Source organism: Patella vulgata, chromosome 3 (genome assembly GCF_932274485.2).
Source record: "Patella vulgata chromosome 3, xgPatVulg1.2, whole genome shotgun sequence".
In the NCBI taxonomy this organism is placed as follows: domain Eukaryota; kingdom Metazoa; phylum Mollusca; class Gastropoda; family Patellidae; genus Patella; species Patella vulgata.
Window position 1 is genome coordinate 16,018,352 of NC_065881.2, and position 13,522 is coordinate 16,031,873.

The window sequence follows — 13,522 nt, forward strand, 5'->3', positions numbered from 1 at the left end:
AATGCATCATAGTTGGTAATTTTATTCAAAAGCAATTCAATAAAAGAAGAAAAAAATAAGTTTTAATTATACAATTGCAATGTATATATAATAAAATGAACAATAACTGATGGATGCATGCTCCAAATGTTGATCATTTGCTGTGAATAATGAGCGATTGCGTACTCCAAATGATGGTCATAAGCGCTGTCCCTTTATTGATCCGTTACAATCGAGATATCCGTTAAGGCAATATCTTTCTCTTTGACAGCAATGGTAGAAATGTCGGCCTTAAAATGTCAATATATATATATATATATATATATATATATATATATATATATATGTGTGTGTGTGTGTGTGTGTGTGTGTGTGTGTGTGTGTGTGTGTGTGTGTGTGTGCGGGTGTCCATGTGACACTTTCCTCGTAGAAAACGGCCGAATAATGCAAAATGAACCCAATGCTGCCCATACGATTACACTGTGAAGTGATTTCTCTACATGCAGCTATGGTTTTGGAAATCCCAAGAAAAGCATTTATGGTAAAGTGTGCTTTATCCAGAAATTAGATAATTTCACACAAGTTGGCATTGGCAATCATCTATCTGACAAAGGCAGTCCTGCATGTATGTCAGTTTCTTAAGATGCTGCATTACCCAAATTTTAAAAGATACGAAGTCCAAATCAAATCACAGTTGCATTATTGACCTACTTATTTTATTTTGTAATATCTTTGTTGAGCAGTCTTCTTTTAGTACAGTCTGTTTTAGTACATTTCTTTTGAGCTCCATTTTGAAAATTACGTTGACGTCATTGCAGGTTGCAATATATTTGTTTTTTATGTAAGCTTTATTTGAATTAGTTATCCCAAAAAGTAAGTAAATCGTAATGGTTCAAAGATTGGACATGTACGAAAACCTTGTGAGGGCTAGCGTCCACTGTTCTCCGTCCATCTATTGCAAAATGTGCGGGTATCATGCATGGCAACCGCCAATCTGTTTTACAGACCTAATGCGATATCCGTCTTTTATCTCTGTCCAAGATGACTGACCTTTAAAAGTTCAGACCGCTATAGTTCTAAGGGTGACGTCACATCACAATGTTTACCAACAAAGCAAGATGGTGTCGATAACGCCAAAAAAGATTACTTCTGTGGCATGTTTTTGTTGTTTTAAAACAAACACGAGCAGGTCAATCAGATTAGACGGTAAAAAATGTACTTCTGAAAGACTTCAGAGTAAACAAACAGAAAAAAACATCAAATTGATGGTCACACGTGCGTTGTTTACATCGAACGTAGTAATATGAACTGGTACGGGCAGAATTATATCGTTTTACCCATTTTACGCCTCCGCGTACTATTTTCTGTACCTATTTACGCTAAATATGGAATATTTTTTATCAAGATATACGTCAAACACCTTCATTTAATTTTCTAATACTAAAAAAAATGTTTCAAAATTTAATTTGTCGAAAGAAAAAAGTTAATATTTTGTAGTCATTAAGTCGCATCGATGTCAACCTTATCAGTGATTGTAGCGGCCAAGCGAATATTCACTGCGGATCAGTGTGGGCAACCGCTTGTACAATTGGCAATTCAATAGCCGTGTTGAGTGAACTATGAAGACAATATTCTTCAGTGCTTGCCACGAAGAAAATGTGGCGAGCAATTAAGCACTCACACAAAATTAATCTTGCGCGAGTATGGCGAGTGGTTAAATCTACTCACGCATGTACGTAATTTCCGTTTTAATGCTTTTATTCCGGTCAAGGTTTTGCAAATGGCGAATGATTACCACAAAACTGGAACCGCAAATTCAACCTGATTAAAAGTTTGAACCAAATATCGGATATGTACATATTATGGTTGGTTTTTTTTGTTCTTTTTTTTTTTTAATTAAAAACAAAAATCTATTTAGTGATATCAAAGCAAGCAATTTTGTTCACCGGAAATTAATTTCATTTTCTTGTCAGAGAAGTTTCTCGAGTTATACTCTGATCTGTTTTTAATTTTGTAAGTATTCTTATTAAACATATTTCTTATTCTCTTTTTCAGATATGCTAAACTAAATGGAAACCTGATCCAATTAATGAGTGATTATGAGTTGCCTCCCCTTTCCGCGGTTCCACATTCAGGATCAATAGTACTTGGAGGATATAATCTTGGATTCATAGTTCTTCCTAATGCAAATAAATCTGAATGTATGTAAATGAACAGACAGATTCGTATTAAATACTCTTTACTCTTATTTTGTTATGTATTTCCAAAATAAAATACTAACAAATTTAGTTTATACTGGGATTCATTCTAAAATACTCTGTATTAGATAGAAAAATAGAAAAATACTCTTAAAATAATTTAGCTGTACAAAAAATGATATTTTTAAAAAAAAAGAAATTCATCATAACTAAAAGAAAAAAAAATTAGCTGGTTCATTGGGTTCGTAGGGAGACAAAGACTGTTGATATTCGGCGTCGTGGAGTTGCAGCCCCCCCCCCCACCCCACGACGACCTTTGCGGAAAACCTTCCGAACTCAATATATGCTACAACTTTTAACAGATCTGTTTTAAAATGAAAATTCATCCGGATTTTCCGACGTGGATTTCCCTCATCATTGGTGCCGTATAGAACAACTGGCAAGGGACAAAGTTTAATCGTTTGGATGAAACGACAAGCCGAGGTCTCGTGTACATATTGGTATGCGCGTAAAAGATTCTTTTGCAGTTAAAACTCGATGTAAGAGTAGACCGTAGCGACGCTGTCCGTGCACAATTTACCTGATAATACACCGTATGGTGAATGTCCGTTTTCATTAGCCCAGTTGGTGCAGAACAAGACGACGTTAAACCCCATTTCATTTGTTTAAAAAATTCGATGAGTAGCCATGTTACCATGGAAGGGTGAGCCTTATCGATTTTTACAATTCTCCGTCTATCTCTTTAAAAATCTTACAATATCAAACTATAAGTTGTGATTGACACTGTTCATTTACTGGTGAAAGATTAATTTCATGGACTCCACGTTATGAATGGCTTGAAGTGAAAGATTTGTCTAATGCTCTGGAAAAGTAATGACATAATTCTTCCCAAATTGTTAAGTTCTTTTGAAGTCTATAAATTTATATTACAAATTTGCAAAATACTTTCTTAGGAGAAATGAAAACAAAATCCATATTTTGTATAGACAGTGGAGTATAATTGCTAATAAGCTGTTTAACAATACGTAAAGATCACTGTTAATTTTACTTTCACTCTGTAGCTTGTAGCAGATAATAAGAACATCTTGTAATAGTTACCTGAAATGTAAAATGAAGCTGTAAGACAATTTATTATAACAAATATTGAAATGAAATGGGGTTTAACGTCCTACTGTTCTGCTCCGAACTGGGTTAATGAAGACGGGCATACGCCATACAGTGTAAATGTACTATGAGGGAACTTTTCCCCGGACAGCTGCACTACGGCCTACTCTTATATCGAATTTCAACTGTCAGAGGATCTTTTACGTGCACGCCAATGTGTACACGGGACCTCGGTTTTTCGTTACATCCGAACGACTAGACAGCTGTCCTTGTCAGGTCCTCTGTCCTGCATCACTGACAAGGGGGAAGCACGCCGGGGAATCTGGATGAACATATTCGGTCAATGCAGGGATTGAACACCTGACCTCCAGGCTAGCGAGCTAGCTTCTTACCCACCGTATAGACAGTAAAGGTAACTCACCAACTCTCACAGGAATACATCTATAAAAGGTGATTTAGAGTTAAGTAGCATATTTTAATTATGCAAAAAGTTTATATGGGACGCTAAAAATATACCTTTACTTAAAATAGATGAACAGCATTATTATAATAGAGATGACAAAGATCGCAGCCAAAACTTCACCAGCAATAACTGAAATCAAAGATGTTTCCATTATTGCAAAACCTCTACATCAGCAGTTTTGGCTATATTAGATACCGGAAAACAACCGGAAAACTACCGGAAAACACCGAAAAAACACTAAATACTGAAAAACACCCTAAATAGGTAACTCGGAGCCTGGTCCCCTGGAAAACACCGGGAAAACCTAACCCTAACTCCCCGCAAACAGAGGACCAGGCTTTGGGTTATCTATTTAGGGTGTTTTCCGGTATTTAGTATTTTTCCGGTGATTTCCGGTATTCAGTATAACATGGTGTTTTCCTGTAGTTTTCCGGTGTTTTCCAGTAGTTTTCCGGTTGTTTTCCGGGGTTTTCCGGTATATAGTATTGCTGAGCAGTTTTGATCGTCAATCTTTTCTATCACGTTGTTTTGGCACCAAACCGAATCTAGATGGTACACGCGTTCTCGTCTATTCTGGCTGTATGTTTACAGTTAGTTTGTGATCGGAACAACCGTTTCTGACGGGGTATTTTAATATTCCTGATCAGTACTCATAGTATTGCATGTATCCCCAAATGTATCCCAACAGTACTCTTATTTTCAGCATTAGGTGGCATGGTAACCTTTCGGATAAAGTATAAATTTTGTCTAAAAATCGCCTTATCTTTAATGCATATGGTCCGGTGGCTCAAGATGCCACCCTAGAGGTAGAGTGAGCCCAATAATCATATTTCCTGCCATTTTTATGCATTAGAATACCTGCTTACAGCTCTCGCCCTCCCAAAACAAAACAGTTATCAAATAGGGTCATATATATTTAGTTGTAAAAGAGATGTAAAAGGCTAAAAATGCTAATCAACAAATCAGATATCCAACCAATTTAAGACATTGAACGTACCCTGTCCCCGTATCTCGGAAAGCCCCCCCCCCCTCACTAATTGATGTGAAATTAGTTCCCACGCGTAGAAGGTAAAGGGATGGCAATTCCAGGTAGGTCGTTACGTTTTAAACATTTTAATTAAAAATTGAAGAAATAGCAATAGATTTTCGAGTCGTAGTGTCAACTGGAACAGACAGTAAATTTATTTTTAACAAATGACTGTAACAAATTACCATAGTCTGATTAAAACATGAACCCTTTTTCGTTTCACTTTTTTTATAGATCAAATGAGTACGAATAGTCCAGGAGCTAGGTGGGTTTTGTTCAACATGGAAGGTGCGGAAGGTTTGACATGCTAGTGGTGTATGGCTGGGTTAGGAGACCCCAGAAACCCAATTCTTAAGTTGCACCAGTGGTGGGTGTGGTAGGAGGAGCCACTCATAGTACCCCCCAAAATGGGTTTATTCAACATGGAAGGTGCAAGTTCCACTTCTATGGCATTTGATAGAGGAATGTGCCCTGAATTAGGAAATATAACTTAAGAATGGGATTTTTTGTGGAAAGTCCACTTAAGAAGAGGCCAAAGGTCACTAATTAGCAATTTTTCGATTTTACTGAAAACGATTTTTCCATTATCTCGTGATCTCTTCCAAGTATATTGCACAAAACTACATTGACATTTTTTTTATCCTGCTAGGAGCATAAATATGAGACATAAAATAAATGAAGTTTTAGCTAAAAGTATGACATAATCTCAAAGATAACGAAAAAATCCCCATCGGTAATTGACATGTTAATCAACATGAAAGGTGCGAGTGAGAAACCAAGCCTAAATTGTATGGAATAATATCAGAAATCATATCATCAACTTAAGAATGAAATTCCTGGTGGTCAGTGTACTTAAGAAGAGAATAATGTTGGTTTGCACCGAATGACCCCTATTTAGAAATTTAATTAACATGAAAGGTGCGACATTGGAACAAGGTGTAAAATGTAGGGACTGATCATAGGATTCACAAGCACTAACTTAAGAATGAATATTTAGGTGGTAAATGAACTTAAGAACAGCAGATGTGAACAATAACCTTAAAAAATCAGTGACAAGCAGTTCAATATGAACACTATGCTATGTTTCCTCTTGATCTCAGATAGTAACACTGATACATTAATTACCGCCCACTTCCTTCATACTAAGAGTCATTTAAAACATAGATCTATGTCATGTTATTGCGGATATCAATCAAGACTTAATCAACCAGAACCTAACTTAGGAAAGGCAACTCTTCATCAGAGGAAGCAATGTCAAAGTCATCATCAGAGGTATCCTGATCAGATTGCTCAATGTTCTCTTCAACCAATGACTCCCGGAGTTCAGGACCATTAAAACGCATGATTTCATTATGTCCTTCTCTCAACTATCTTCTGGCGATGGGTGCTGGGTAATTCCTGTTTTAACAGCGCTTCCCGACATTTAATTGCGACTAAAGATGCCCCTTTTGATTTGTAGTGACACTTCTGATTCGCAAGGAAGACTCCTGCTATTATCGATGCCCTTTAGTTTCTCCAGAAGATTTTTACATCTTGCCTTTGGCCCATTGCTCTTCTCAAACACGATGTAACGATATCATTCACCGTGCAGATGTATGGGGATAAGCGACAAGCAATCTCCTCACTCAACAGGCATCGCTACACCGTGTTTGAGAAGACGTAATGGGTCTAAGGCAAGATGTGAAAATCTTCCGGAGAAACTGAAAAGGGCATCAATGGTAGTATGATTCCCCCCTGCGAATCAAAAGTGTCACCACAGATGACAAAGGCATTTTTGGTGTCAAAGATAGAGGGAAATGCTGATAAATCAGGAATTAACCAGCACTCATCGCCAGAAGATGGTTAGGAGTTTAAGGAAAGACAGTATGAAATCTTATGGTGTAATGGTTCTGAACTATGATTCCCCCCTGCGAATCAAAAGTGTCACTACAGATGACAAGGGAATTTTTGGACTCAAAGATATAGGGAAACGCTGATAAATCAGGAATTAACCAGCACTCATCGCCAGAAGATGGTTAGGAGTTTAAGGAAAGACAGTAAGAAATCTTATGGTGTAATGGTCCTGAACTATGGGAGTCATTGGTTGAGGAAGACATGAGGAATGAGGAATCTGATGATGCTTACTTTGATGGAGATGGTTGCCTCTCCTAAGTTAGGTTCTGGTTGATTGGGTCTTGGTTGATATCTGCAAAAACATGACATAGATCTATGTTTTAAATGACTCTTAGTAGGATAGTATCAGTGTTACTATCGGAGATCAAGAGGAAACTTAGCATTGTGGGCATATTGTACTGCTTGACACTGATTGTTTAAGGTTATTGGTCACATCTGCTGTTCTTAAGTGCATTTACCACCTAAATATTCATTCTTAAGTTAGTGGTTGTGAATCCTATGATCATTCCCTAGATTTTACACCTTGTTCCAATGTCGCACATTTCAGGTAAATTAAATTTCTAATTAGGGGTCATTCGGTGCAAACCAGCTTTATTCTCTTCTTAAGTACACTGACAACCAGAAATTTCATTCATAAGTTGATGTGTAGCACCATAAGTCTCCTGTCTGACGTGGAGAGCGTCTATGGGAAACCGGTCGCCACATCCTACGTACGACCCATGCATCTTTTCTTACTACATATTTCTGTAACCTTGTGATCGTCTAGAATTTGTCTCTAGCTGTCTTTACTTCTGCTTCACGTTGTGTATTTACTTCTTCCAGTTTCTTAAGACGTTTGTCTTACCAGGAATAATAATGCATAGTTCGCTTCTACATTTTATATAGCATATAACTGAATACAGGTATACAAGCATAGCACAAATTACAATACTATATAGCTAAAACCACTTCTCCACCCTATCCAGCCTCTCGGCTGTCCAGGAACTCAGATGTACCCTCGATCTCTGGAATCTAATGCAAGTCTGACTTACAGGGTTCCCCGGTTTCTTTTAAAGGTAAATGAATATCATGCACAATAACGCGTGATCATGGCCCTGAACTTGTGTAATTAACAAAATGATTGGTTACTTTAAATCAAATGCTGCAATTAGAATAATTCCACTCACGTGTAATTCTGGTGGTAAATAATTGACATATGTTTTCGATAAAGAGCTCTTTTTTATATGTCAACTGTCAATTACAGACTAAGTTGATTTAGTGCACACTATATATGTGAATATGTTTGAAATTACTAACTTGCCAAAGATATTAATTAATGAAATATAAAGGCATCTTATTCAAGAGCAAAAAATCTAGCAATATTATTACATTCGTCCCTTCCTTTAAGACTTTTTGCTCGGTATTGGGTAAAATATCCATTGAATCCTTTACAATAACCATACCAACATCTGTAGAATTATATAACTATTTATAAATGTAGCAGAAATCGAGAAAATCAACATATATCACCTCCCCCACTTGCAAGATTTATGCTAAATGAACAGGTAGGAGACTCTTAAAAACTGCCATGTACTAAACCCTATAATTATTCATGCATCAGGCAAATATAAATGATTACTATACTATATAACAAAAATGTGAAAAGACAAACACACATAATCAAAAATCAAAACTCAAAAGTTAAAAGTTGCATGCAAAAGTTCTCCAAAAAGTTCATCACTGTACAATCCTATGAAAATCCACTAACCTAAACATAGAAAACACAAATTGTCTTTTTTAAATCTTCAAGTGTCCTAATTTCAAAACACTATAACACATCACGTAATATTTATAAAGTTCAGGTTTCACTTTAAATTCTGTCTCAGGAAATGTCAATTTGGTAAATTGGTAAACTATTTCTTCTTCTTGGATGTGTATTGGTCTGTTTCAGCTACCATAGTATCAAGTTGAAACCTTTTTTTTTCTTCTAAGTATGATTGGGTTGTACAATTTTATCCGTCAATCAAACATGTCATTGCCATCAGGCCAAGAACTATCTATTACTATTTTTTTTTAAAACTTTATGTTGCTATTAGTCTAACATTATTATTAATATATTATTTCGAAAACGTATTAGCAAATCTTACTGTAATGAAAATTAAACTTTATTTAAGTATTAATAAACTTTGATGTGTCCCTTTAATTAGAAATTTTCAAACTAATTTTGACCTCTTGACCTTACTCGATCAGTAATGGACAATTTTAGAATTACGTTTATGTTTTATAATTTCCGTTTCTGTTTTAGAATTCCTACATTGTTATTTTATATTTCACCGTCAGTAATGTGACCTTTTTGACCTAATCATTATAATCCACCATTTTGTATGTTAGTCAAAAACCAATACATGAAACAAGCCCATGGTTACTTATTCCACATTAGTATTACCTAACACGTTATTTAGAATAGAACTGTCAATCAAATATGATCAGTATATAAATGACACTCCATTCCATCCTACAGTTGATGCAAAAACCCATTTCATTTAATTTATAACCATGTCCCAAGTGAATGAGTGCACTTTCATCCACAGGAACATTAGTCTATACACATACAGTTTACTATATCCTATATATGCATAACGTGACTTTTAAACACGTCAAATTTAACAGTGTCAGAACCTATTGTTTATAATAATCTAACCTAATGTCAAATTACACATTAATAATCATTGCGTACATGTCGACAGCTTAAAGCAATTAGCAGTATATATTAAACGTTAATATTACGTTTCTAAAGCAAAAATTTAATTACATAAAATTATATACGGACAAAATCTACCGTATACCTACACTTTGCTAAAAAAGTGTCGCATTCTTAACTTTAACCTCCTATAAAACTCGTATTAAAGACTTTGCGATAATCTCACAATTTAACGAGCCAATAATTTTAGGTTTTTTTTCAGGAAAACTATAACCAACATCCCTAGATTAACCATATGGGATTTTTAACATAACCTAACCTTTTATTCAAAAGTTAAATTACTTAATTTTGAAACCTTGAACTAGAGCTTCAAAATTACACTACTCTACTTATTTAACCACGTGGACGACACAAAAACACGAATAATAGCAATTCAACCTTTTAGTCAAAAGTTAAACTTCGACTAAAACTAAAATCTTGAGACTTTGGACTAGAGCCCCAAAATTATATTAGCATTATATAGCTAAATAACCACACATACGAACGACACAAAAACACAAATTAACGAATCACAGTAGAAACCACGGCCAACTAGGAAATTCGAGTTAATCACTTACAAATTTCATCCTTAGCTCTGCCGTCTTTCCACTGCGATCCGGAGACAACATTAGTTCCTTACCTTATTCCCTATTCTGTTTTCTTATCATTATTATTCCTTAGTTATATCAAAACAAATTTTCTTTTAAAACCTACGTCCTAGAGACCCTCACTTTAACTTAAATTTTATTACTCAAATTTACTACAGGTCATGTTAACCTGGCAATATACATACCTAACTCATATATTATATTGTTTAATAAACCTATCAATCTCAACTTATGAATGATTATATTTTAGTCTCTAACAGTTAAATTTTAAATACTTAGTTTCTAATCAGATTTTAACTTTAAATTAATATTATTTGGTCTGTAAACAAATTGAACACATTTAATTTTCCAAACAAAATGTATTTACCCTATTTTTCGAATATCTCCAACAGATTTTTTTTTCCACCAGACTTTTTCTGTTGCTGGATTGTACAGGTTTTCTTCTTAACGTCTTCAAATATGTATTCTTCTTCTAAAGTGACTTCTTACCCCAAAGGTTGAAACTCCGTTACGGCACCAAATGGAATATGTAGTACCATGGGTCTTCTGACGTGGAGAGCGGGAATATGTCGGAAACCGGTCGCCACATCCTACGTACGACCCATGCATCTTTTCTTACTACATATTTCTGTAGCCTTGTGATCGTCTAGAATTTGTCTCTAGCTGTCTTTACTTCTGCTTCTAGTTGTGTATTTACTTCTTCCAGTTTCTTAAGACGTTTGTCTTACCAGGAATAATAATGCATAGTTCGCTTCTACATTTTATATAGCATATAACTGAATACAGGTATACAAGCATAGCACAAATTACAATACTATATAGCTAAAACCACTTCTCCACCCTATCCAGCCTCTCGGCTGTCTAGGAACTCAGATGTACCCTCGATCTCTGGAATCTAATGCAAGTCTGACTTACAGGGTCCCCCGGTTTCTTTTAAAGGTAAATGAATATCATGCACAATAACGCGTGATCATGGCCCTGAACTTGTGTAATTAACAAAATGATTGGTTACTTTAAATCAAATGCTGCAATTAGAATAATTCCACTCACGTGTAATTCTGGTGGTAAATAATTGACATATGTTTTCGATAAAGAGCTCTTTTTTATATGTCAACTGTCAATTACAGACTAAGTTGATTTAGTGCACACTATATATGTGAATATGTTTGAAATTACTAACTTGCCAAAGATATTAATTAATGAAATATAAAGGCATCTTATTTCAAGAGCAAAAATTCTAACAATATTATTACAGATGATAATGATTTCTGATATTATTCCGTACAATTTGGGCTTGGTTTCTCACTCGCACCTTTCATGTTGATTAATATTTTAATTACCGATGGGGGTCGAGTGATATTTTCGTTATTTTTGAGATTATGTCATACTTTTAGCTAATTTTATGTCTCATATTTTACTCCTAGCAGTATAAAAAATGTCCATGTAGTTTTGTGCAATATACTTGGAATTGATCACGAGATAATGGAGAAATCGTTTTCAGTAAAATCGAAAAATTGCTAATTAGTGACCTTTGACCTTTTCTTAAGTTGCCTTTCCACCAAAAATCCCTTCCTTAAGTTATATTTCCTAATTCAGGGCACATTCCTCTATCAAACGCCATTGTAGTGGAACTTGCACCTTCCATGTTGAATAAACCCATCCCATCCAACCACACCCACCACTGGCGCAACTTAAGAAGTGGGTTTCTCCCAACCCAGCCATACACCACTAGGAAGCCAAACCTTCCGCACCTTCCATGTTGAACAAAACCCACCTAGCTCCCGGACTAGAACAGTAGGAATTTAAACACTATTTCATTTAATTTCATTTCATTTCAAATGAGTACTTGGTATGGATATGTTAGAAGTCAATTGCTCAATGCCTTTCAAGGATTACTCGTCATGTAGTGGAGGCCATAAAATATAAAGAAACGAAACGAAATACAGATCTGTATTTTAATCAGATTAAAATTACCATAAAAAGGAATCGCTGGTGTGAATTCCTTTATAACCGGAGTTGTATTTGTATACAAGTCTTTTGTTGTATTTCCTGATGTATATAGGTCTATTGTTGCATTTCTTGATGTATATCGGTCTATTGTTGCATTTATGGATGTATTTTTCGCGGTATTTCGGTCTATTGTTGTATTCTTGGTTGTATTTTGGAATATTGTTGTATTTCTAGGAGATACAGGTGATTTCAGTAGTTGTAAACTTGTTTCTTCTTGTATCAGCGGTGACGTTAAAGGCACTGAATGACAAATTATGATCTTGAAGTAGCACAAATATATCTAAAGGCAATGAATATTGAAAAGAGGAAACAAAATACCTACTGGCCCCTAAATATACTTCAAGTTTAGAAGATTTAAAAAAATAAAAATGGCAAATATTAGGAATTATTGAAATTAAAGAGCCAAATCTGCATTATATTGCAGGTCATTTTTTTTTTTTGGGGGGGGGGGGCTTCAAATGTTATATAAATTAATATTCCGACATTTATTCACATGATCAACTCCCAAGACCACCAGGTGGTTTAGATATTGAATGGATTAGACAATCTGCGACATATAATCGGTTAAAGTTCAAATGAAGTGTGCTATAAATGACTTGTAACATTGACACCTGCTCAACATGTTTGTTGTTATTGCACAGAAAACACATCCCACTTCTTTATATGATTTCTACTAAATTAGCGTAAATCAGCAAAGGTACGCAATAACATTGGAAATGTCTAGTTATTGCACGGTTAAGCTCCACCCAGTCTGCTAGAGGGAAACAATCCGCTTCTTCAACGAAAAGAACAAAAGAAGATTTATCATCTATGTTACAAGTTTAAACACCGCATAATTCAACAAGACAGAAAGAGCAACAGTACGACCATCCCTGTAAACTTAGGTAATTTATATTGTGATGTATTTCCAATCAGGGTGTGACTGTGCCCTAATATTAAACATAAAAACCAACCTGCACAGCATCTGCTACATGTCCGTGATTGTTTAAATCTATTCCAAATTAGTTGACGTAGATGGTTTGCTCTAGCTATGTTTAATGGCCTGTGTCCAAACCTCGCAGGAACCGCCATATTAGCCAACAGTATTACGACCAGCAGGGCACGAATTTTCATAATTCTTACAGTTTAGTTTCTCTTTGCGAATATAAAGTCTTGTGCACAACGAATATGTTTTCTGACATGGACAGATGTGGATTCTTTACTCGAAAAGGATAAAATAAATTTTATTTGCTTGATACAATATCGATAATGTTAATATTTTTTAACTTTTTTTTTTATCAAACTTTTGCATTTCCGTGTTGTTTAAAGGGCGCATAGCTCTATTCTTTGGATCCTTCAAATAGACGAAAATGGGATCTAAAACAACATATTAATGTAACATGATTGTGTCAATGTGATTTATATTTAATTTATAAAACATATTCATAATCTATAATCTGCTATGATCGATGAAATACGCAGACAGTCAAAAGTTCGACACATTTTATTATTATTATTTTTTCGTTTTTAATGAGCCATTAT

The 13,522-nt window shown here is 35.1% G+C and overlaps 1 long non-coding RNA gene across 1 annotated transcript; it reads right to left on the bottom strand.

The window, feature by feature from the left end:
• Nucleotides 1-3,068: 3,068 nt before the first annotated feature.
• Nucleotides 3,069-13,197, bottom strand: LOC126816090 (uncharacterized). The gene is made up of 4 exons (XR_007678238.1): nucleotides 12,955-13,197; nucleotides 11,966-12,241; nucleotides 3,798-3,873; nucleotides 3,069-3,275 (listed from the first exon to the last, which is right to left on the bottom strand). It is a non-coding gene; the product is annotated as an uncharacterized LOC126816090 (long non-coding RNA).
• Between the last annotated feature and the right edge of the window lie 325 nt (nucleotides 13,198-13,522).